Consider the following 24,506-nt stretch of genomic DNA (forward strand, 5'->3'; position numbering starts at 1 on the left):
CAAGCTTATTATTTCCCCGGCCAGGCTGCCTCTCCCACCCCAAACCACGGGAAACAAGACAGCAGCAGCAGCTTTCCTGCAGCCCAGCTTTATAGCCCAGAAAGTTACACAAAGGGGGGTTACAGATAACAGAACTCTGATGAGCATCACACTAATGGTAGTTTACATTTTTTTGCTGGCCCCAACATCAGAATTTATGAGGACCATTAGAGCCTCAGAGAGGGTCGTTATCTGGCCAGGGAAGGCCAATATTTATGAGGTGTCACTAAAGTTTCAGAGAGGGCTGCTATCTGGTCAGAGAGCCAGGCATGGGTGAGTTCAAGGCACGGGCAGGCATTCCAAGCAGGTTCAGAATTTGCAGTAATTTATAGTAAAGCCGAAATTATCTTTTCATGGCTTTGTGGCAAGATGGCTCTCAATTTTAAGAAAAGATCAGGTTGGGTCTATCACTACTAACTACAATATTAAAGATCTTAAATACCTTTCTACATTATTGTATTTGTTTACTCATAATCCTCAAGATTATCTCTATGATATCTTTAAAATATGACCATAAAAACTTTTAGGAAAAAAATTGACACGAATGCTCCTCTTCCATACGTGAACAAAGTTGTTTATATTTGCCATTAAATCACTACTATAATTAAGCCAGGCACAGTGTCACAGTCCTGTAATCCCAGAGGCTGAGGAGGCTGAGGCAGGAGGATCTTGAGTTCAAAGCCAGCCTCAGCAAAAGCGAGGTGCTATGCACATCAGTGTTGCTTAAAGCAAAATACAAATCAATAAATAAAACACAAAATAGGGCTGGGGATGTGGTTTGGTGGCCAAGTGCCCTGGGTTCAATCCCCAATAACTCCCTAAATTCACTATTATAATTATAATATGAAAATTATTAGAAATAATAATGTAGGAGCTGGGGATGTGGCTCAAGTGGTAGCGCGCTCGCCTGGCATGCGTGCGGCCCGGGTTCGATCCTCAGCACCACATACAAACAAAGATGTTGTGTCCTCTGAGAACTAAAAAATAAATATTAAAAAAAATTCTCTCTCTCTCTCTCTCTCTCTCTCTCTCTCTCTCTCTCTCTCTCTTAAAAAAAAAGAAATAATAATGTAAAATCCTAAGGGTGGGCATAATTTATTACACATGTTTATGTGTCTCTATATATAGGCATATAAAAGTCACCAAAATATATGCTTATTGAATTTTAAAATAATGTTGCAGAATAATAATTACAGGAATGAAAATATTTTAAAGAGATTAAAAAAGAATTGTTTCTTTCACGATTGCAAATTTTGATGTAATTAAAACAAAATGCGGATTATAAGAAGGATGGTATCAAAGGGATTTAGGGTTGAGTTTCTTATCAGTTCTGTTTTCAGATTAGTTTTTGGACCTAACAGTAAGAAGGGACAAATAGATGAGGATGGTGGGAATGCAAGGTTAAGAGGGTTATTTTATAAAATGAGCCCACTGTCCTGACTCCCCACATGCTTTCTTTGCCCAAAAGCAATCTGCCTGCAGTCCGGCTTGGCCTGAAGGGACAGGAAATGTTACCTTCCTCAACAAACTGCAGCAGGAGACAGAAGGTATGGCAGTGAGTGTAGGTAATGAATGATGGGGATGGAGAAGATGAAGGCTAGTTATCAAAGAAAAGACAAACGTTGATAAGAGATAACCTCAGGGATGGCTCTGTGAAGCATAAGGAGCTACAAAGAATTACTCTCTGTGCCACTCCTTAGTCCCCAGTGCTGCTCCTTCCTACCCTTAGGCATGTACATGGGTACAGGGAGAAGAAAGAGAAGGTGAGGGTGTTCTGGAGTCTATAAAAAGCAAGAAACCCCCACTTCCGTGGACATCCAACTCTGGCCCTCTTCTCTGTGGAGAAGTCTGCTACCTTTTCCTTTGTCTCTCTTTTAAATAAAACTTGTTTTCTGTTTACTTTGGCATTTCTAGGGTGTTTGATCTTCAAAACCCCGGGGAGGAAAGACCTGATCCTAGTCTTCAGGACTGGAATCAATAGTGAGAAAGACAACAATCATGTGTTGAAAATATTCCTTGTTTAAGGGCTATGGTGCTCTACCTATAGGAATCTATATATTAATTGATTTTTTATTAATTAAAATTTATGATATATAAAATTATAAAATTTGTACATGTTAATGGGGCAATAGGTGATATTTTAGATACATATATATTGTATAATGTTTAAGTCGGTTAAATATATCTATCTCCTCAAATATTTCCCATTTCTTTGCAGTGAAAACTTTCAAAATCTTTTCTCCTGTTTTTTTTTGCAGAGTACAGGACATGAATGTTACCTAGAATCTCCTTGCTGTGCAATAACACACCAGAACTTCTTGCTCATATATACCTGCAACTTAGTATCCGATGATGAACCTTTTGAAGCAAAAATTATTATGCCATTTCAACTAGAAACATCTATGTGCCCTGAAAGTCACTCTTGGAACTAATTAGGGGATTAGTGTCATGGTGCTTCCCTGCAAGACTTATTAGTAGCAAAGGGGACACGGGTTTATGGGAAGATGGAGTAGTGTGAAGTGCCAGAAGAACTCAGGTCAAAATCAGTCTGAAGCCAGAGGAGGCAGCGAGAGATAGAGGATTGGATGGTAGGGAGACCAGCTAAGGTTTTAGTTATTACTTTTGGTTATTTTTGTTATTACTTCCTTCTCTTCTCCATTCATGTGCCAGTGTCTTGGTGACCATGGAGATTGCTAAGTTTGGGTTTAAGGAGAGCACACCTGTGAGCTAGGCTTTCTATGGAGGGAGCAGTTTTGTAATATGTAGTCTGGGTTCAAAGAAGGGAAACCTATGAGCAGATGACATTGAAGATGTGCCCAGAAAATTTTGTACCTGAAGACCACTGCTGTTTCACAGGTTTGCATCTTAACTGACCAGAACAGGACCAAAGAATCCCAGGGGATGAATAGTAACAGAAAAAAAAAAAAAAAGAAAGAAAGAAAAAAGCAGGATCAGTTTATTTGGGAAAGTTGCACAAAATTTATCCTAAAATTACCCAACATGGAATCATGTCACTTAGGAGGTCATATTAAGTATAGATTTTATATATATATTATCCATATGTATAATATGAATACACATACTATAAAAATATGTACACACACAATGTATGAATAACTTAATTAAGATTTGGAGGATTGTTAGTTAGGGAACCATAGCTGCGTGAGTGATTTTAGTCTTGTCTTCATACACATTTTTGGATTTTTTCAGCTGGCTTTCCACAAATAGCTAGTCCTTTTTTGTATTTGAATACACACTATTCCCTATCATATTGGAACAATTGCAAAATTTTAATTCTGCAACATTTTAAGCATATTTTTACCTGAAGGAATACTGGATTTTCTTTTACATATGCCCAACCTTACTATATGAATCTCTGCCATGAATATTAAATTGTAATTTTATCTTTTAGACAATCTGTTTATCTGTTGGACAGAGGAAAACTAACACCTGACTTTTTTTTTTTTTTCCTGGGTTGAGAAGCACTGTCTTTGTGGCAGGACACAAATGAGAAAACAAGAGAACAGCACACTTTAGCTTTTATGTAATGTAGTGAACAGAAAGGAGAACAAATATTTTATGGACAAGCTCCTTAACACCACTGAACTTCTAAGAAAGTTGCTTCTTTACATTTGAACCCATGGAATGTCTAGCAGATTTTGGTAAACTTTTACATAGTTAAAAATGAGGAATAGTTGACTGGGGATAGAGCTCAGTGGTAAAGTACTTGTTTAGCATGCATAAGAACCAGATGTTAGTCCTTGCACTAGAAAAAGAAAAAGGAAAACAAAACAAAACAAAAACAAACAAACAAAAACAAGAGAGAGAGAGGGAGAGAGAGAGAGAGAGAGAATGGGTAATAGTAAAAAGAAGGACATGCTCTTTACATACTTTTAAACGGATCAGTTCTCCTTTGAAAAGAAAACAATCATTAATACAAGAAATTTGAATAAAAACTATAAATCTGAAACTCTACCTATGCAATAATTCTATATTGAAGATAAAGCCAAGTCCTGTCAAATGATTTAATGATGTAACATCATGATTCTCATTAATTAAGTTAATCAACCACATGTATGTTGCCAAGTATTGATTAAGGCCAACTTTGAGGAATAATTTTTCTTGGAGGAGGTGTGTAGTTTTATATATCTTATACCCAGAGGGAAATGAATATTTTAATTAAACAATTGTGCAATTTAAACAACCTTAAAATTAAGACTAAAGCCTTCCTTTTTCTTTTTTTATTGATTCATTGTAATCATACATAAAGGTGACATTCATAGGGCCATATTTGTACATTCACATAATTTGATCAATCTCATTTTCGTAGTGATCAATTTCATACCAAACTCTTGTGTCAGCATGTGACTTCAAAGATAATCACAGTAATAGCTCTCTTCTTATTTCTTATCCATAGTGATTTTCTTTCTGTGAAAAAAATAACAAATCATAAAATATGTTTTTCTCAAAATATGCATATATTATGAATATATAAGAATGATCCTATTAATACAGCCATTCTTATAGATGATTTGTATGTTCTGAATATTTGTGCCCCTCCCTGGTTCAAATGTTGAACCCAAGTCCCAATGCAATAGTATAAAGATAGGCTCTGGTGCCTTTGGGAGGTGAATTGAGTCATGAAGGCTTTACTCTCATAAATGGGATGAGTGCCTTTATGAAAAAGGCCTGGGGGAGCTCATTTAGCTCTTCCATTATGGCTGGACATAGTGAGAATGTACCACCACTGAAGCAAAGACCAAGTCCTCAACAGGCACCGAATCTTCTGACACCTTGTTCTTGAATTTTCTAGCCTCTAGAACTTTTATCAATACATTTTGCTATTTACTAATTACTCAGTTTAAGGTATTTTTGTTATAGCAGCACACACAGACCAACACATATTAATGTTATATACATGGTTAAGTGGATGCAAGAAAATTACACATAATTATGTTAAATTATATTTTCCCATTAAAAAAAACCCTCATTTTCTATTAACCTCCCTTTGCCTCTGTTTCTTCATTTCCACTGAAGTTTGACAGAAAACATTTTGATGGCATTATATGCTTATATCCTTATGCTCTTCATACTGCTGTTAGCTAATATTCAAAGTAAACATTTTAGGCAGTTCAAAGGTTAAATTAGGTTTATTTTGGGTATCTTCGATATTAAATTATAATCCAGAAGTTCAATTAAGTTTATTTTAGAAAATCAGAGATATTGAGAGTATCAAGTACAAACTGATCTGATAATTATATAGAAAGTTAATGATAGGTGAAATCTATGGTAGTATTACAAAAATGTGGCACATGTACAATGGGATATTATTCAACCATGAAGAAGAATGAAATCCTGTCATTTGCAGCAAAATGGATGGAACTGAAGGTTATATGAAACAAGCCAGATGCAGAGAGATAAATATTGCATATATCCTAACATATGTGGAAGCTAAAAAATGTTGATTTGCATATAGAATAATGAGTATCAGAGGCCAGGATTGGTGGGAGGACAGAGCATAAAGGGATTTTGAATAATGAGTATCAAAAACACAGATAGATAGATGGATAGATAGATAGATAGATAGATGATAGATAGATAGATAGGAATAAATTCTGTTGTGTCCTGGCATAGCAGAATGACTGTAGTTCACAAAAACCTAATGGATATTTTATGAAGATCTGGAAAAGAGAAGTTCAAAGGCTACTAAGACAAAGTAATGGTGAGGCAAGGAATATATTAAGTACTCTGAGTTGATCAGTGCCACTGTTTGCTTGTGTTGAAGTATCACACTGAAATGCAATGTGTGTAATTATCACATGTTAGTTAACAGGAACTATTAATACAGTGAGATTAAAAAACATTTTGAGAAATGGAATTTTGGGGGGCATAAATCCTTTCTTTTCCACTTTTGTGTATGTTCGGACGGCAATTCTCTAAAATAGGATAAGAGATCACACCCCTTCACTCTTTATCCCTGTAGTGGTTCTGCTACTTGGTCTCCTCCTGTCCACTCCAGGATTCTTCTTTTCCACTATAGTCAGAAGATCAATCATTATAAGTAAAAGTCCTTTTATTGAATTTTCTGCAGCATTTCCCTCTTTCCATTACTTTTACAACTTTTAAATTCTTACCCTCTTCACATTGCTATTAGGATAAATTCTAAAATACTTACCATGACCTACAAAGCCTCATGTGACTTGAGCTTTGTCCTCCATCCTAAACTGACACCTCTCTTCCCCTTGTGCTTTCTGTCCTATGGTCATTTCAAGGGACTTCTGATTGTCCCAGAGGCTGTATATATTCTTTCATTTGATTGAAACATCTTTTATACTTTCCCCTCCTTAACTTCCTTTCATATTCCCTGTCTGCAAAGGTCAGGTCAGGGTTCCTCTTAATGGGCACACAAATTACATTATTCTTTTCCTTTCTGACTTTCATTGTAGTTTGAAATTATATTTTTTATTTGTGTGATTATTTAATATCTCCTTCACCTCATCAGAATGTGAGCATATGGGAGCACAGTATACACTTATTAAAAAATTAATGACTGATGATGTTAAACCTCGAATTTTAGGTGAACTGAGAGGGGAGTAAAGATTTTATGGACAAGCTCATAAACATCACTGGACTTCTAAACATTGAAAAGCTCAGTAATTTGACTTTCTCTTATATACTCTTTAAAATAATACAGATTTTCAAAATATTTAATTCAGACTATGTCTGAGGAAGTTTATAAAAAATCTATTACCACATACTACAGACCAAAAAACCCATTTTTATCCCTAAATATAGACATATTATATATGGATAGTGTACTGATATAGAAAATATTATAAATTATACCCTTGCTTTTCCAGTTTTAGAAAGAATAAAGTAAACATTCATGTATTCACATGATAATTATGATAGGATTATTTTCTCTATCATTTAATAAACCTTCAAGAGTTAAAAATATTGTTTCTAAAAATTTTCACCTAGCTAATACTTCATATTATTCTCTTTGGCGATTTCTTTATTTTTATGGTTATTTTTTAGTATCAAACTGAAAACTACTAAATTAATGTAGGATGTTTTGGATATTCTGCCTAAGGAAATTATTATGAATGGAAAGAGTAAAGTCAATTTCTCTGTTGATATTTCTTACAGAACTCCTGAAAGGTAAACTACCTCCTCTAAACTCTCTGACTGAAGTGGTCCTATGTGTAGACTTGTCTGGATGATGGAGACATTCTTATTTTAGCTGATTAACAACTCCATGCTCCATCCCACATAACAAAACCACAGAAAAGAGTATGGTAAACTCAGTCATGGACACAATCCTCATTTTCCTTTTCCATATTCTACGCTCACACAGCTTTGTTCAGATATTTTCCTGAACTTGAGGTCAAAAACTATAAAATTCTTGCTTTTTTAGTCCAAGGTCCCTCAAATTCTTTCTAAGGTTCCTGGAAATTTTTCTGAATCTAGACCCTCTCCTGTACTATAACAAGGATTTGAGGGATGATAGGTAAGAAGAATGCTTAAAATGAGTACTAAATGCCCAAGTATATGCTTAGATTTTTATGATACTTGTTTTTATTATTATAAAATACATGGAAATATTGCTAAAATATCCAAACACTGAAAATATCCCATGGTGAACAGAGAGCTTTAACATCTTCCTGCTTCCAAATTAGTTCTAAAACTGCTCTGTCTTTTTCTAATTCAGCATCTACCCTCAATTAGTCAACATGCCTGTGATGGTCTTCTCTCAGCCCAGCTCCTAATTTAAATTGATAAATGTACCTTAAAACCAATTTCTGGAGACACCTTCATCTCATCAACCTAAGTTTCACGTTGGACTCACCGCAGTCCTGTCTTTTACTCCTTAATTGGAAATCCTGTGCTAGTGGACAATATTGTTCAACTTTTCTTTGTGTGACCTTGGGGTCCAATTACTAAGATTTCAGGTTCTATACTCCGGACTTGCCTCAGCATCTTTCTGTTGCATAAAACAAGAGAGGTTTGTCCTGGATATTGGCTGTGAGGTTAAGAGGCTGCTTGACTAAGTATAATCACAGGGCTAGCTCCTCTGACTCTGCACCAGCATCTTGCCATTTATCTTGTTCTCGATCAAATTTCTAATGTCACAAACTGTAGTCACCTTTTCTTATGACTGTGCACTTAAGGTATCAATGATTATTTCTCACTCATTCCTGTCGTGACATGTTGCATCACCATAGGACCCAAAGTACAAGGCCAAGTCATGGGCTGAACCCTCCAAAAAAGTGAAACAAAATAAGATTTTTTTCCTTTATAGCTTGATTATGTCAGATACGTTTTTAGAGGAACAGAAAACTGACAAACTGAGACAGGAACCTGAAAGTTTAGAGACAAAGGGCAAGAAGAAAACAGCTGAGTAGTTGAGGAGACTTTCACAAGAGGCTTCTGTTATGGTTTGGATAGGAGGCGTCCTCCAAAAGCTCCTGTGTTAATGCAGATATATTCAGATGTGATTACGAGAGCTGTAACCTAATGAATCCACCCTTGTCTAAATGGTAGTAACAGTAAGGAGGTGGGGTGTGGCTAGAGGAAGTGGGTCACTGTGGGGTGCCTTGGAAGGATTCATCTTCTCAGCGACTTGTTCCCCTAGCTTTCTTTCCACTTCCAGGCTGCTGTGTGATGTCTTGTGCAGTCTTGATGTTCTTTCTTGCCTTGAGTCCAGAATAATGGAACAAGCGAACCTCAGAAACTTTGGGCCAAAATAGATGTTTCCTTCTCTAGCTTGTTCTTGTCAAGTATTTTGGTCACAGTGATGAAAACCTGACTAACACAGCTCCTAATTTCTATTTCTACCTTTTCCCAAGCCATTCTGTACTTCAAAAGATATAGTTAACATATCTTATGCTAGAAGACTAAAAAAAAAAAAAAAAAACATCATTCCTGTGATTAAACCCCTTTAGATGTTTTACTATGGTCTTCAAGAACTTGTTATGATTTGGGTGATTTCACAGATTTTCTTTTTTGGTGTGGGTTTGTGTGTACGTATGCTTAGAATTTGCACATAGTTTACCACTGAGTTACACTCCAGCCATCAGAAACTACTTCCGACTGTCAGGTACACCTCTTTTATGTTTGTTTGAAATATGTACACCTCATTCTACTTTTTATAAATTTACTTTCCTCTTCCCTCTGCATGGAATTTTTTCTTTTGGGTTTTGGCAAAGCTCAAATTATTGCTAATTAGGTCTTATCTTTTTTAACATCTAAACTAGAGACAGCTCCCCAATTCCTCTCTTATATTGTTTATTTCTTGTGCTTAGCACAGTTTATTATTCTATATTTATTTGTTTATTTACTCTTTTCATCAACATAATTTAATCTTCTAAGGGAAGGGATCTTTTTTACTTGTGTTCATTGCTGAATCCTCACTGTGCATCATCTTACCCCACTATTAGTAGAACTTAATAGATATCTGTTAAAGAAAGAAAGGAATGGATAAATAAGAGGACTAAGATGATCTCTACTATTAAGTGTCTGTGGCTTTACACAAGTGTGCCTATATTTTACATCCTAAAAATAATTAATATAAGTTCCAATTAAGATCTAATGATTTTAAGTCTTTATAGATAGTGTATCCTCATATAATTTTCAGAAATAAACTGATAGAAATATTCTTTTGAGATATATTTATATATTAATCTTAATCTTATTGCTTTATTGCTTATATAATGTAAACAGATTTCTACTCCTTATTATTTGTAGTTAATTTCCAAACAGATTTTAGATAAATGATGTACAAGTATGCTCATAAACAGAAATACAAGCACCTATCTCTGCACTACTATTGCCTTACCATAACATACCCAAAACTGCCTTCAAAACAAATTTTTTAAGAAGAATGGCCCAATAAAATTATTAAATCATTTGATGCAGAGAAAGCATTTAACAAAATACAGCACCCTTTCATGTTCACAACATGAGAAAAACTAGAGATAGTAGGAACATACTTCAACATTGTAAAAACTATCTATGCTAAACCCAAGGCCAGCATCATCTAGATGGAGAAAAATTGGAAGCATTCCCTCTAAAAACTGGAAGAAGACAACGATGCCCTCTTTCACTATTTCTATTCAGTATAGCACCTGAAACTACCCAGAGCAGTTAGATAGACAAAAGAAATTAAAGGTATACGAATAGGAAAAAAAGAACTTACACTGTCATAACTTGCTGATGACATGATCGTATACTTAGAGGATCCAAAAGATTTCACCAGAAAACTTCTAGAATTAATAAATGAATTCAGCAATGTAGCAGGACATAAAATCAACATTCATAAATCAAATGCATTTCTATACATCACTAATGAATCCTCTGAAAGAGAAATTAAGAAAATTACTACATTTACAATAGCTCTCCCCCCAAAAAAGGTGGGAATCAACAAAAGAGATGAAAGACCTCTACAATGAAAACTACAGATACTAAAGAAAAAAACTGAAAAAGACCTTAGAAAATGGAAAAATCTCTCATGCTCTTAGATAGGCAAAATAAATATTATCAAAATGGCCATACTACCTAAATTGCAATACAGTTTTAATGCTATTCCAATTGAAATTCCATCATCATTTCTTATAGAAATAGAAAAAGAAATCATGAAATTCATTCAAAAATATAAGAGACCCAGAATAGCCAAAACAATCCTTAGCAAGAAGAGTGAAGCAGGAGGCATCAGAATACTAGGTATAATAATACTTCAAATACTAGGTATAACAATATATAAAGCTATAGTAACAAAACAGCGTGGTATTGGCACCAAAATAGACATGTAGACAAATGGTACAGAATAGAAGACACAGAGACAACCCCACATAAATACATTTATCTCACACTAGACAAAGACACCAAAAACATACATTGGAGACAGGATAGCCTTTTCACCAAATGGTGCTGGGAGAACTGGAAATCTATATGCAGCAAAATGAAACTAAACCCCTCTCACCAGGCACAAAACTCAACTTAAAGTGGATCAAGGACCTAAGAATTATACCAGACACCCTGGGCCAAATAGTGGAAAAGTAGGCCCAAATCTTTATCATATCAGATTAGGCTCTGACTTCCTTAACAAGACTCCAAAAGTGCAAGAAATAAAATCAAGAATTAATAAATGGGATGGACTCAAACTAAAAAGCTTCTTCTTAGCAAAGGAACCAGTCAATGAGGTGAAGAGAGAGCCTATATTTTGGAACAAATTTTTGCCATATGCATGTCAGATAGAGCAGTAATCTCCAGGATATATAAAGAACTCAAAAAACCTAACACCAAAAGATCAAATAATCCAATCAATAAATGGGCTAAGGAGCTGAACAGACAGTTCTCAGATGATATACATTGGATCAATAAATATATGAAAAAATGTTCAACATCTCTAGTAATTAGAGAAATACAAATCAAAACTACTCTAGTCAGAATGGCAGTTATCGAGAGTACAGACAACAATAAATGTTGGCAAGAATGAGGGGGGGAAGGCACACTCATTCATTGCTTGTGAGACTGCAAATTGGTGCAACAATCAACAGACTATAGTACTGCATCCACATCAATGTACATAGCAGCTCAATTCACAATAACTAAACTGTGTAAGCAACCTTTATGCCCTTAAATAATAGATGAATGGATAAAAAGAATTGTGGTATACATACACAATGGAATATTACTCAGCATTAAAAGAGAATAAGATCATGGCATTTGCAGGCAAATGGATGAAGCTGGAGAATATCATGCTAAGTGAAGTAAGCCAATGTCAAAAAAACAAAGGCCAAATGTTCTCTCTCATAAGTAGATGTGGATCCATAATGGATGGCGGGTAGGGAATAGGAAAACTGGAGGAAATTTGAGCAAAGGACAGGGAGAGGTGGGGAAGGGGCATGTGGGCAGGAAAGATGGTTCAACACTACATTGTGTACAACCAGAGAAATGAAAATCTGTGGTGTAATTGTGTACAAGAAATAAAATTCCATTATGCTGTCATACATACCTAATTAAAATAAATTAATAAAAAGAAGAAAACAAAGCCAAAATATTTGTTTTGGATGATATATTTTGGCACTGGAATGGGTAATTATGAAAATATTTTATTTGCTAAGTTTGTTCATTTCACTATTGGGCTTGCTTATTGCAAATAACTTATTCTAAATTCTGATTGGTATGGAATTATTTTCTTATTGTCAATGGCATAGAGTGGATGGGAGGATCAGAAATGTTCATTCCAGAAGGAAGGGATATTTTATCACTGGTAGTATTTAAAATGCCTGCACATGGTGATAATAACTAGCAGGCTGACTTCTAGTCAATTTTGCTTTTACTTAAAATTCTGTACAGAGAATTCACCACTCTTATTACCTATACCTACAAGCAGACTTCTCTCCAGATGCTTCCTCTACTTCTACTGCTAAGGTAGTTGTTTAAATGCCAAACATATATACAATCCTTCTTATATATAAAGTATACTAATTATATAAACATATATAGCATATTGTATTAAATTTGGATGTAAATACATGTGTACTTATCAATTAATTTCTGTGTACATTTCCTACATAGAATTCCTTATATAATGCAAGAGAAAAAGTAATACATGAGAAATAATGACCAAAAATCATTAATGATACTTTTAAATTAACTTTTCTTTATTTTTTAAAAAAAATTTAGTAATTTTCAAATTAATAAATCAAGATAAGAACTTGCCTTCCTGATTATGTAGGGGAGGCACAGTGAGTATGTCTTTGTGTTTGTGGGTGTGTACACACACAAAATTCTTTTGATATATAATTACATATACCTTCATATTTATATTGTATATTACACCTTTATTTTATATTTACATAATATATTGCATCACATCATTTTTTCATAATTCTATCAATTTATCATATTGATTTATCACATACTTTGTTTTTTATATACAAGAATATATTTTGGTACATTTTATAGTACATTTTTATTAGCTATAATGTACTTTAATATATGGATATACTATAATTTGATTTATGTTAATAGTTGCCCATAATAGAATATGGATAGTTTTCAGTCTTCTTAATTACAAAATTACTCCAATGAATAATCCTTTACATGAGTCATTTTAGGTGTGGCAGTGTAATTCTAGAGAAAGTTCCCAGGGAAATGAATAAGGCTATGTTTATATGTTTTTTTTTCTTTCAAAATTTAAAATCAAGATCTAACATGTGAGTATAAATAAAAATCAGAAAAGTTTTAACCTTTTTATTCTTAAAATATTATATTTTTTGTCAACATTCTTCACATGAAATACAGTTGGTCTTATTTTTTTTTGTCAGATGTCATAATCAACTATTGAGCTTTTAAAGAGTTTCCTTTATAGAATCTCCACTTTAGAAATTCTTAGATGACTCTCATGCATTGTCTCTTTGTGTTCTACAGGTTATTATGAAGCATAGTTTTGTGGATCATTGCTCTTAAATATATGAGAATTTAAATAGTAGTAATACATAAAATCTGCCTTACAGTTATTAGATAATGTTCTCATTTTTTCATTTGTCTCTTGTCCTTTATGCACAATCTTAACAAGATAATTGAAAGTCTATTTGGAATAGCTTGGAGGACATAATAACCTTAGAATGTATGTGCTGCAGCTCTAATTAACATTATCATTATCACACACAACATGCAGGGTATTATTCAAAAGTTTGAATTCTGGAACTCATACTAACTTTTTTTTCCTGATAAATCATCTCATATCTGTTACATTGCAATGAGGAAGCAAAATAGTTTGCTAGTGACGAAAATTAAATAATACTATTCTTCAGAGTCTATGTTTATACAGACTGAATAAGTCAAGACATGGTCTTACTCTTCTCATTTGAAGGACAGATTAGACCACAACATAATATCAAAAGGTCTGATGAATTCCTTGATTGGGTGTCCCTAGAATTGAAACACAATAATGATAATTTCTAACAAAGATCAACAGCAAAAAGAAGTTGACAATTAACAACACAAATGTCAAGCAAAAGTCACTAAAAGAAAAAAAATATGAACTTCTAAATTTCCAGCTAACCTAATCATAACATCATCATCTAATGATCTCACCTCATGAAAATGAACTTCAACTTGTGACAGATTTGAACTAAATATTTATTTTATATCATCAATGTATATGAAAGATTCTGAAATAGAATTAACATTGAAAACACGTCTCTAACAGTAAAATAAAGCAGTAACATTAGAAAATAAACAACAACTTCTGAAGCTACTTTATTGTTCTCTGAGAAGAACAGGTCAATACCTTCGTTTTAATCTCTAGCTCACATTGCCAGAGGCATAGATCTAATAATTTGTTTTGAGTGGCATATTCTATAAGAAGTAAAGAGACTTGAATCACTTTCAGTGCTTGTGGATACAAGTATCGACCATCTATTCCCCAAGGTTATGTATCTTATGTCAGAAGTGATGGTAACCATGCTCTGGATGCTCTTTTCTGTCCCCCTTCTCTATCCTTTTCTCTCTTTCCCTCATCATTTTATCAACTCAAATGTTGCTAACATCTACAGAAATTCATTTTTTTGAGGATGAAATATGATTATTCAATGTTGATACTGTCTTTTTGACATTGAATTAGCCAATATTTTTATAGTTTCAAAATACTATTTCAGCTCTATCATTTTATTGACACAATGCAGGGCATAGGACTCTATGTTTAAAAAATGTAATAAAAATTTGAATATGAACTGGAGATATGATGATATAATGACAAGAAAATTGTATAAATCAAATATGATTATTTTTAAATAATTTGGATTGGGGAACAAATTTTAAAACACAGTAATTTCAATTTTTATATTTTCTCGAATATTTTTACTTGAAGTCACATTGATGGGGATTTTAATAGCTATCAGTATAATGATAAAATTGAAGACTTGAGTGAAACCTTGGACAATGAACACAATCTCTTATTTGGTAGCTTTGAGAACTTGATCTAAACACAAAGACAACTATGAATAAAATGCTCTTGACTTTTCACAAAAGTAACTTGGCTCTCCCTTTTCTTGTCATTTACTTATCTTTTTTGGAGCTATAAGTATTTTTAAGAAAGAAACTAGTTTCTACACACAAAAAAGATTAAATATTGACTAACATGAATTTTATTTATCATGTCTAAGTCACTACAGATGTTTTAGGATGATTGAGAGAAAAAAAATTCTATATGCAAATTGCTATGTTTTAGTAAAACACTCTAAGTAAATTTTGTGCCAAATGCCTTGGGAGCATTAGTTAATAACACCCCATTAGTGTTCATTCCTCAGGGCTATTCAGTACAAGGAAAGAAAAAAAAAGAACAATGAACAAAAATCACATTTCTTCAAGAAAAATATGTCAACCTATTGAGTGTGAAAGGCAAGCTACTCTCTGAGATAATAATTGGTGGTAATAAAACACCTAAGCAATTGATTAGCAAAAATAATAGAATAATTGTATATGCTTGGCAATTTATGAAGTATATTCGCCTGTATTAATCATTTTGAATTTTTACTTATCTTGAAATGTGCCTCTTTCTTTTCACTATTCCTTCCAGCTCAGCAAGTGATGGAAAAGTAGCCTACAATGGCGCAAGGAAGACATTTTAATCCTGGTTCTACCACTTGGTGATGGAATTAGGCAGAGTTTACCTTTTTATGTGACTCTTAAAATAAAGCTCAAAGTGAAATCCAGTTTCCTTTATTTTGTAATGTCTTGATTCTTAAATATTAGTGATACAGTTTTAAGATAAAATTATGTGTATATCTTGATGGCATCTTTTAGTAACCTGTATCATTAACTAGGATTTTTTATATCTTCTAGAGCAGAGGTTGACAATTTTTTCTCTGGAGGGCCAGACAGTAAATTTGTTCTACATTTTGGGCCATATAGTCTCTGTCACTAGCACCAACTGTGCTGTATTACCAGGAAAGCATTTGGGGACAGTTCCTAAACAAATGTGTGTGGCTGTACTCAAGCATCAGCTGGATAGGGGTTGCTATCTCTGTTCTGGAAGGAAATAATAAGAATAGTAGAAGATAATTTTTCAGATTATTTTTTAGAGGTTTGGTTGAAGGTTAGCAGAGATAGTTACTGATAAAAGCCATACTTTGGATAATTATTGCATATTCTTGTCACTGAATTTTGTTAAATTATTAATAATTTGTGAAACATAAAAGAAAATTATGTTATCTAATCAAATATGATATAAATTGTGTATTTGCATTAACTGAAGTTGAATAAGTATAGATTTCAGACTAGCTTAATCTTTTCTTCTCTGAGCATTTCTCTTTCCATATATATATGACCCTCCAATTCTGTGGGGGTGGGAAGGGTCCACAGTATAAGCCTCCATATTTTTGGGGGAAATGGGATAGTGGTGTCATACATGGGTTGGACAATATGACTCTGGGCTCACTGTATTCTTTCTGCTTTCACCACCACAACTAGTTTCATTGGAATTTCCAAGTGAGGCCATCTTTGAGGATCATGGCTACCATCTATTGTGGGTGTGGGGAATGGGAGTGACCTTAGCAGATGGTGCACTTATCACCTGCAAGTGTTGGTGAGATCCATCATCTACAATGTTTTTGGCATAATGAAACCAAATGCCACTTTCAAATTAATATTATTTAAAATTATATATATCTAAATAATCTTTTTCTCTAATAGTTATAACTTTATGCTGACTATTGATAGTTAAAATTGCTATTTTCACAAATATACATTTTTCTTCAAAGTTGTGGTTGATTTGCTTTGTGTTTCACTAATAAATAAACTCTGTTCATTTATGTCACTAAAGTATTTGTGAGTCTAGATAAAATGCAAGTATTTTAGGATTCAACTTTTATTTTTAAGATCTTTTGATGCAACTAATATAAATGATTTAACAAAATACTTTTTCTTAACTATGAAGTAATTTTATTTATGAGTGATTTCTACCTTAATGTTTTTATGCCCTTTTCAGTATTTGCCAAATCTGTATAGTTTACAACTATAAAGGCTTATAAACTTATGAGTCTATTAAAAATAGTAGCTATAAAATTCTGACAATAGCATAAAAACAAGGAAAATTAACAACCTTTTGAGATGTTGCATTTTTAAAAATTTCGGTAGGAAGCTTTTAACATACATATGGAGATAAATAAGAAAGTTGGTCAAAAAATTATGGCAGTTATTTTGGCACCCTTGAAAAAGTCATATTAAATATAAAGGTGTATTTGAACAGATTTTGTGTTTTGTTTATCAGAGATAAAAATCAAACACTGAGAAGCAGCACAGTTTTCTGGTAAGGACCTATATTGCCCTCTATTTATTAAGTGGTAATTACCATCATTATACATTTATTGAAAATTATTTTAAAATAATATTTCATGAAATGAACATAAGCATTCAGAATTCAATGAATGCCATCTTGTAATTTCCAATAAAGCAATTTTCATAGCTTCATTTTTTAAATAGCAAACTTTGCTCTTTATAATACATTACTAGTTCTGGCTGGGCACGGTGGCACAAACCTGTAATTCCAGTGGCTCTGCAGGCAGAGACAGGTGGATTGTGTGTTCAAAGCCAGCCTCAGCAAAAGTGAGGCACTAGACAACTCAGTGAGACCCTTTGTCTAAATAAAATACAAAATAGGGCTGAGAATGTGAAGTGTCCCAGAGTTCAATCCCTGGTACACCCCCTACCAAAAAAAAACATGCATTGCAGTTCTGGTAATATAAGCTATGAGAGCATTTATTATATATATTTTCCCCTCATTTTCTGCATATCATTGTTGTTTCTATACAATTTTAGCTGAATTTTTTGCCTAGATTTTTTTTGATTAATTAAATTTCATAAGAAAATCTGTGTTTAATACTAAGAGAATTTTCTGCTTTTCACCATTGATTATTTCAAAGTATGTTGGCAGTTTTAGGTAAGGTAATGATGAATTAAAATTTCTAATCAACACAGACCTTTTAAAATTTTAACTTTTATGACATGCTATTAAATATCAATTGTCAGGGCACTTGAACATCAGTCATATAAATCACATTAAAGTTGCCATTTAGTCTATCATCTATTTTAAACAGCATTAAATCAGCATTAAATCTTATCAACATTCTAGTTACATATTTTACTATTAATTATTATGTGTATTTGTGGGATACCCTGTCAACTTTAAAGTCATTAGGTGATAAATGGCACATCTTGTATCAAATGTTTCTCTGGTTGCATAGGTTTAAAGTCTCTTTGAGAAAGGTAAAATAGAGAAACTGACATTAACTGCCCCCCCCAAAAAAAAACATTAATTGAACTTATATTAGAAGAAAACCTTTGTTTTAAAGAGAGAGAGAGAGAGAGAGAGAGAGAGAGAGAGAGAGAGAGAGAGAGAGAGAGAGAATCTTTTAATATTTCTTTTTTAGTTTTCGGTGGACACACATCTTTATTTTATTTTTATGTGGTGCTGATGGAACCTCAGGCAAGCACGCTACCACTTGAGCCACATCCCCTGGCCAAGAAGAAAACTTTTTACTTAGAATTTGGTATCCAAATATAAGTACCATATGGCTTCAGTGATGATATGGAAAAATAAATTATGCAATTACATTTTTATTTTTTGTATTATATTATTCATAGTATATATTCACTACGATTTATTATGTGATTATATAGATTACACTTAACAAGGCAGTAACACTGTACAGCTATGAAGGTGACCTTCATATCCATGGTGTTGCTTAAGAGTTGTTTTTGAAGCACAAATGTTTAAGACTCATTTGTAGCATCAGAATCACTTATATTTATAAAATACATTTATAAGAACTTAAAATAGTTTCTTGTCTAAAACATTACATTTTGAAACAATTGTAAGATTAAAAGTTAGTTTCTTCCTTCTAACTCTATTAATGCCAATGATGTTTTGAGAATTATTTGCTGTTATTTTAGTAAAGAGAATCCAGAGGATTGTTTCTGAATATATGACCATAGCTTATTCAATTTTTCTTTAGGTAACTGTTTTTTTTCCCATTGTTGTTTCTGTTTCTCTGTATACATACATATATGTTAAACATATGCATATGAAGAAATAAGCATGCATGTATATATAAATAAGAAATAAATATAAATAAATATATATGTATATACTTATGCATATGTATATTTATTTCTCTTTATTTACCTAATACACTCCAATATTTTAAGGAAACTATTGTAAATGTTAATCTTTCCTTTAAACTTTTGTCTTATAACATTCTCCCTGACTCTACTTTCAGGAGCCCTGTATTCTAAACCCCAAAGAATTCTAACACTGTAATAAGTATAACATGCTTCTCTGTTCCTCTGGGCCTTTGTTTATCTTGTTCTCTCTACCTAAAATAACTATATACATATATGTATTTTTATTAAAAAGAGGAAATGCACTAAAGTTTCTGTATCAAAAATCCCAGCAAATTTTTCCTATTTTTCAAATTTTCTGCTGCTATTCCTCTTTCATACCATGTCTTCTTAATCCTCTCTTCCCTTTTCTAGTTCTCACCTCCTCCATATTGTGTTTTCTCTGACTATTACAGCATCCATTATAATTGCTCTGAAATATCATTTCAATTTTTGTCTGCATAATTTAAAACATTTATTTATTTATTCTAATTTATTTATTCTAATTAGTTCTAAATGGCAGCAGAATGCATTTTGATTCACTGTACACAATTGCAACACAACTTTTTATTTCTCTGGTTGTCCATGAGGTTTTTGTCTGCATTATTAATTTTAGCCCTTTATTTTTACAGTATTCAGCACATAATGGCCTTTAATGCATATTTGTTATATTAATTGGGTTATTTCAGCATAGCTTTTGGATAGATTATAAAATCTGTAAAGAGGGAACAGATTTAATACCATTTTTATATCCCTCATAATAATCCTAATTTCAAGTTCCAATACCTGCCTTTCAGCTCTTATTTTATTTTATTCAATGTAGGGTTTTACAATTTTCAACTACCCTGTATTTGTGTTCTTTGACTTCCTGAATTTGACCTTATCATCCTTTAGGTTATTTTGTTAGTGTTTCTCTGGAAGTATCTTATGTTTTGAATTCTCAACTTCTTTAATTTGTTATTTGTTTGGGTTTCTTTTTCTACATTTTTTTCCTGGCCTATCTTATCTTCTTCCTCTATTTAAACTACTGTCCATTCCTTGATAAGAATAATAATGAGTAATTATCAAATGATTTCCTGGTTCAAGGAAACTAATTTGTATTCTCTCCTCTAATTGCCGCAGTCTGGCTGGGCACAAAATCACCAGCCACTCAAGCAGGAACAAATTTTATTTTTGAAACTGCCGACAATGCCTCGTATGCTCCCCATAAAAAACTGCCAACCAACAGACAGACAGACACACACACACACACACACACACACACACACACACAGAGACACACACACACACACACACACACACACAAGGCTTTCTCCCACAGGAAGTCCCTCCTCCGGAATTCCCTCCTACCACGCACTTCCCCAACCAATGGGAACTCTCCGGGAGTCCTTAGCAAGCCCAGGAGGTGGACAGCAGGGGTCTAATATCCATAAGAATGCAGATCTCAACATAATCATATCATCTCAATGGCTTGCTGGTGTCACCTTTCAACCAAAAATGCCATACATCATACTACTTGGCTATGGCTCTTAGCATCTAATAATCATCAGACCTAATGCTACTGGATCTCTTTTTATTTTCTTATCACAAATAAGAAAAATAAAAATCAAGTTACATGCTGGTGGTAATTGTGTTGGAGTCAGGTTACACATAGAAGTTGCCAAAGTGTACACCATGAGCTTCTAACTGAGAACTTAGAATACTCTCTAATGATGTTAGATTATATCTTTCCAGTTCTCAAATTTATCCTGATCTATATTCTAACTTATTATTAAGCATATACATTTTGCACACAAATAAAACAAAACTTTTGAAAAATAAACATCATTTACAGTTGCATTATGCTTGCTGGCCATTAAAAACCAGTGCTACCGATTCAGCTGTCCAAGTTAGAAATATCAGAAATATATTTAATAAGACTTTTCACTTTTTTTTTCCTTGCAATTGTCTTTCAGGTTTTTCAGTTCTAACTCTGATTCATTAATGCTCCTGACATGACTTGTTTTCACATTGCTGACCAAAACTGCTATTGTTCCTTTCTTAATTATGTATCCACCATGATACTGATAGATGTATTTTGTGAAAAAACAGATTTCTATTTATTTCTATGTCAATACTTCATTGCTTACTCTTTATTTACTAAAACACCCCAATCTTTTAAGGAAAATACTGAAAACGTTAATCTTTCTTTTAAACTTTTTTGTCTTATTACATTCTCCCTGACTCTACTTCCGGGAGCCCTGTATTCTAGACCCCAAAGAATTCTAACAGTGTAATAAGTATGCCATGCTTCTCTGTTCCTCTGGGCCTTTGCTCATCTTGTTCTCTCTACCTGAAATTTTATTTCCTTCTTTTCAACCCAGTGGAATTCACCTATCCTTCAAGGTACGACTCAAATTACATCTGCTCTCTGAGGCCTTTCTGTTACAAACTCCACTCTTCCATCTTGGGCAGAATCCATTACTCTTTCCTTAGGGCTCCAAAAATCTCTTTGTACTCATCTTTACCATAGAACTTATTACAGAGTATTTCATTTGTTTTTTTGTGCTCTGAGGCATGGCGGTACTCTCCCTTGACATTTAAAAAGGTTTGCTGCAATCCGTTTTCTGTTTTAATCCTGAATATGAGTACAAAAAGGTCAATATAAAATAAGGAACAAAAATGTTTTCTACATATTGCCAATAAAAATGTTGAAAATGCATACATTCAAACTTCAATTTCTTATGTTTTGCTTACTAAATTTAGACAATTTGGGCAATATCACAATTGATGGCAATTTAAATAAATGTTAATTTTGTCTAATTTTATATATACTATTGAATATTTTTATTTGATCACTAGTTATTAGTAACCAATGTCATGAATTTTAGTTATTTTTGTAGCCCAATTTATTTATACAAAATAAAATAATTTTGGCATTTTCTTAAAGACCATGGTTTGGACAATTTCATATCCATTACCCCTCCCACCTAATATTTGCTGTGTGTCATACAGTGTCAAGTTAGATTAATAATTGTCCCTAAGAGTTTATTAGTTCAAGAGTTAAAATTTATTTGCTAATTATTATTTGGAGCTGTACTATGAAAGGAAGTTTGACATAGGTTAGGGAATTAACATTATGAAAAGATAGACTTGAGCTCTAATTTCAGTTCCACTAATTTTATGGTTTAGATATGAGGTATCCCCCCAAAGCTCATGTGTGACCATGCAAGAATTTACAGAGGTGAAATGATTAGATTATGAGCATCTTAACCTATTTGGTGGATTATTCCATGGACAGGACAGGAATTAACTGGGCAATAACTGTAGGAAAATAGGGTTTGACTTCAGGAAGTAGGTCATTGGAATATGTCTTTGCGGTTGGTATTATGTCTATGGTGAGCAGAGATCTCTCTTTGGGATTTACATTTTGTCCGTGATTAGCAGAGCTGTTGCTCCAGTTCCTGGTTGTCCTCTTCTGAGCAGCTTTCTTTCAACACACCCTTTCACCATGATATTCTGCCTTACTTTAGGCTTGGGGTTATGGAATCAGCTGCCCATGTACTGAACCTCTGAAATGTGAGTTAAACTTCTCCTCCTCTAAATTGTTCTTCTCATGTCATATCAACATAAAGCTAATAAAAACAGCTTCCCTACTTATTTGATTATACAAATATATTTAATCCCTCTAAATAGCAGTTCTCTCTTTTATAGGATGAAATATGACTGAATTTAAAGACTAACAAAAACCTGTTCTGAACATTAAAAGTGGTACATGTAAATAGCAAATACTAGGCACTCCATAATTGATATTCATTATAATCATAGTAAGAATATACGTCCTATAGTCTTTCTCAAAATGTTTTTGTTATTTATAATGTTCACATGAACCCTCCAGTGTCATGATTTCCAGAAAGATTGTCTTTGGTATTTGGTTGAATTATGTCTGATGTGTCAGAGTGAAAGTCACATGATGAATGTGTGAGTAGAAATATCTTTCACATGGTTGATTTGTGTGTGTTCTCATTGAATCATGAGAGTAGTCTTAGTCCCTGACTTATTGGAGTTTGAGTCACCTCCCCATTCTGCTTCTCCAGTGACAAAAGATTGAACCTTGAAATGACATCTAATTTATTTTTCTAACATCTATATAATTTAGTGGCTATTGCTTACTTTTGATCTTCTAGGTTGTGTTTGCTTTAAACTAGACTTCAGAATGTCCTTAAAACACTTAGTGGGGAAAAAAGTGTTAAAAACTATTGTGTTTCACCTCCACAATTTTCTTTCTACAAAAACTGTCTAAAGTGACTCTCCTTTAAGTTCTGACACCTAAAAAAAAAAAATGCACTTGTGGTTCTTAATGTTTGTGACAATTACCTAATAGTACAAGAGCACATATACCATATATAATAACACACTCTATTAAAGGAAAACAGTTAATGTTTGCATTTAAATTATTGTAATTGCACATTAAGTAAAAGATGAGGCTAGAAAAAAATATTTGAGGTGGGGATTAGCGATGGAGAAAGGAATCACCACCGTGGGAGAATATGGGATAAATTGGTACAAAGGTAAATATTAATCTCACTAGGTGAGGGAGAGTGAGGAAAAGGAAGTAGTCAAACATGAATCCAAACTTTTGAAACTTACTAATTCCAAAGAATGAGTTGCATTTTATTGATAAATGGAAGACTGCAGAAGAGATAATTTGTTAAAAGGCAGAAATTCATGATTTTAGTTCCAAATATGCCAAGTTTGGGTTATTCATTAATGAGGGAAATATCTGTGGAGATCATCAACATAAAGATGGTATTTAGTCTAGAGATGTGGTAATTCAAAGAGTTAATGTAGATAGACGGAATGCAGTCTGGGGCACTCCAATTTGGAGCTCTGAGTATTAATGACAACTTAGAAAACCAGCCTTCTGTATATGAAATACCCAGGAAAATGGCATCACCTGAGTTATAATGAAGAAAGAAGAATGCAAGTTAACAACTCAGTCAAGTATAGGTTAAATGAAATGAGGTTTGATCATTAGAATCAGCAAGAGAGGTCACTGATGACTTTCATAAAGTAGATTTAATGGCAACTAGAGATAGACATCAGACTAGAATAGGGTAAAGAAAAAGATGAGATTTGAATATATAGCAAATATTTTATACATATGGATAGATGTTTATGTATTTATACATTCTATATATCTTATTTATACCTATTAATCAATTAAATAATCTATTAATTAGTCTATTAATAGATAATTAATAAGTTTTAATAAAAAGGGAAACAAACATTGTAGACAAAGATAATCTTTTTAAAAA

Source organism: Urocitellus parryii, chromosome 10, assembly GCF_045843805.1.
Source record: "Urocitellus parryii isolate mUroPar1 chromosome 10, mUroPar1.hap1, whole genome shotgun sequence".
In the NCBI taxonomy this organism is placed as follows: Eukaryota; Metazoa; Chordata; class Mammalia; order Rodentia; family Sciuridae; genus Urocitellus; species Urocitellus parryii.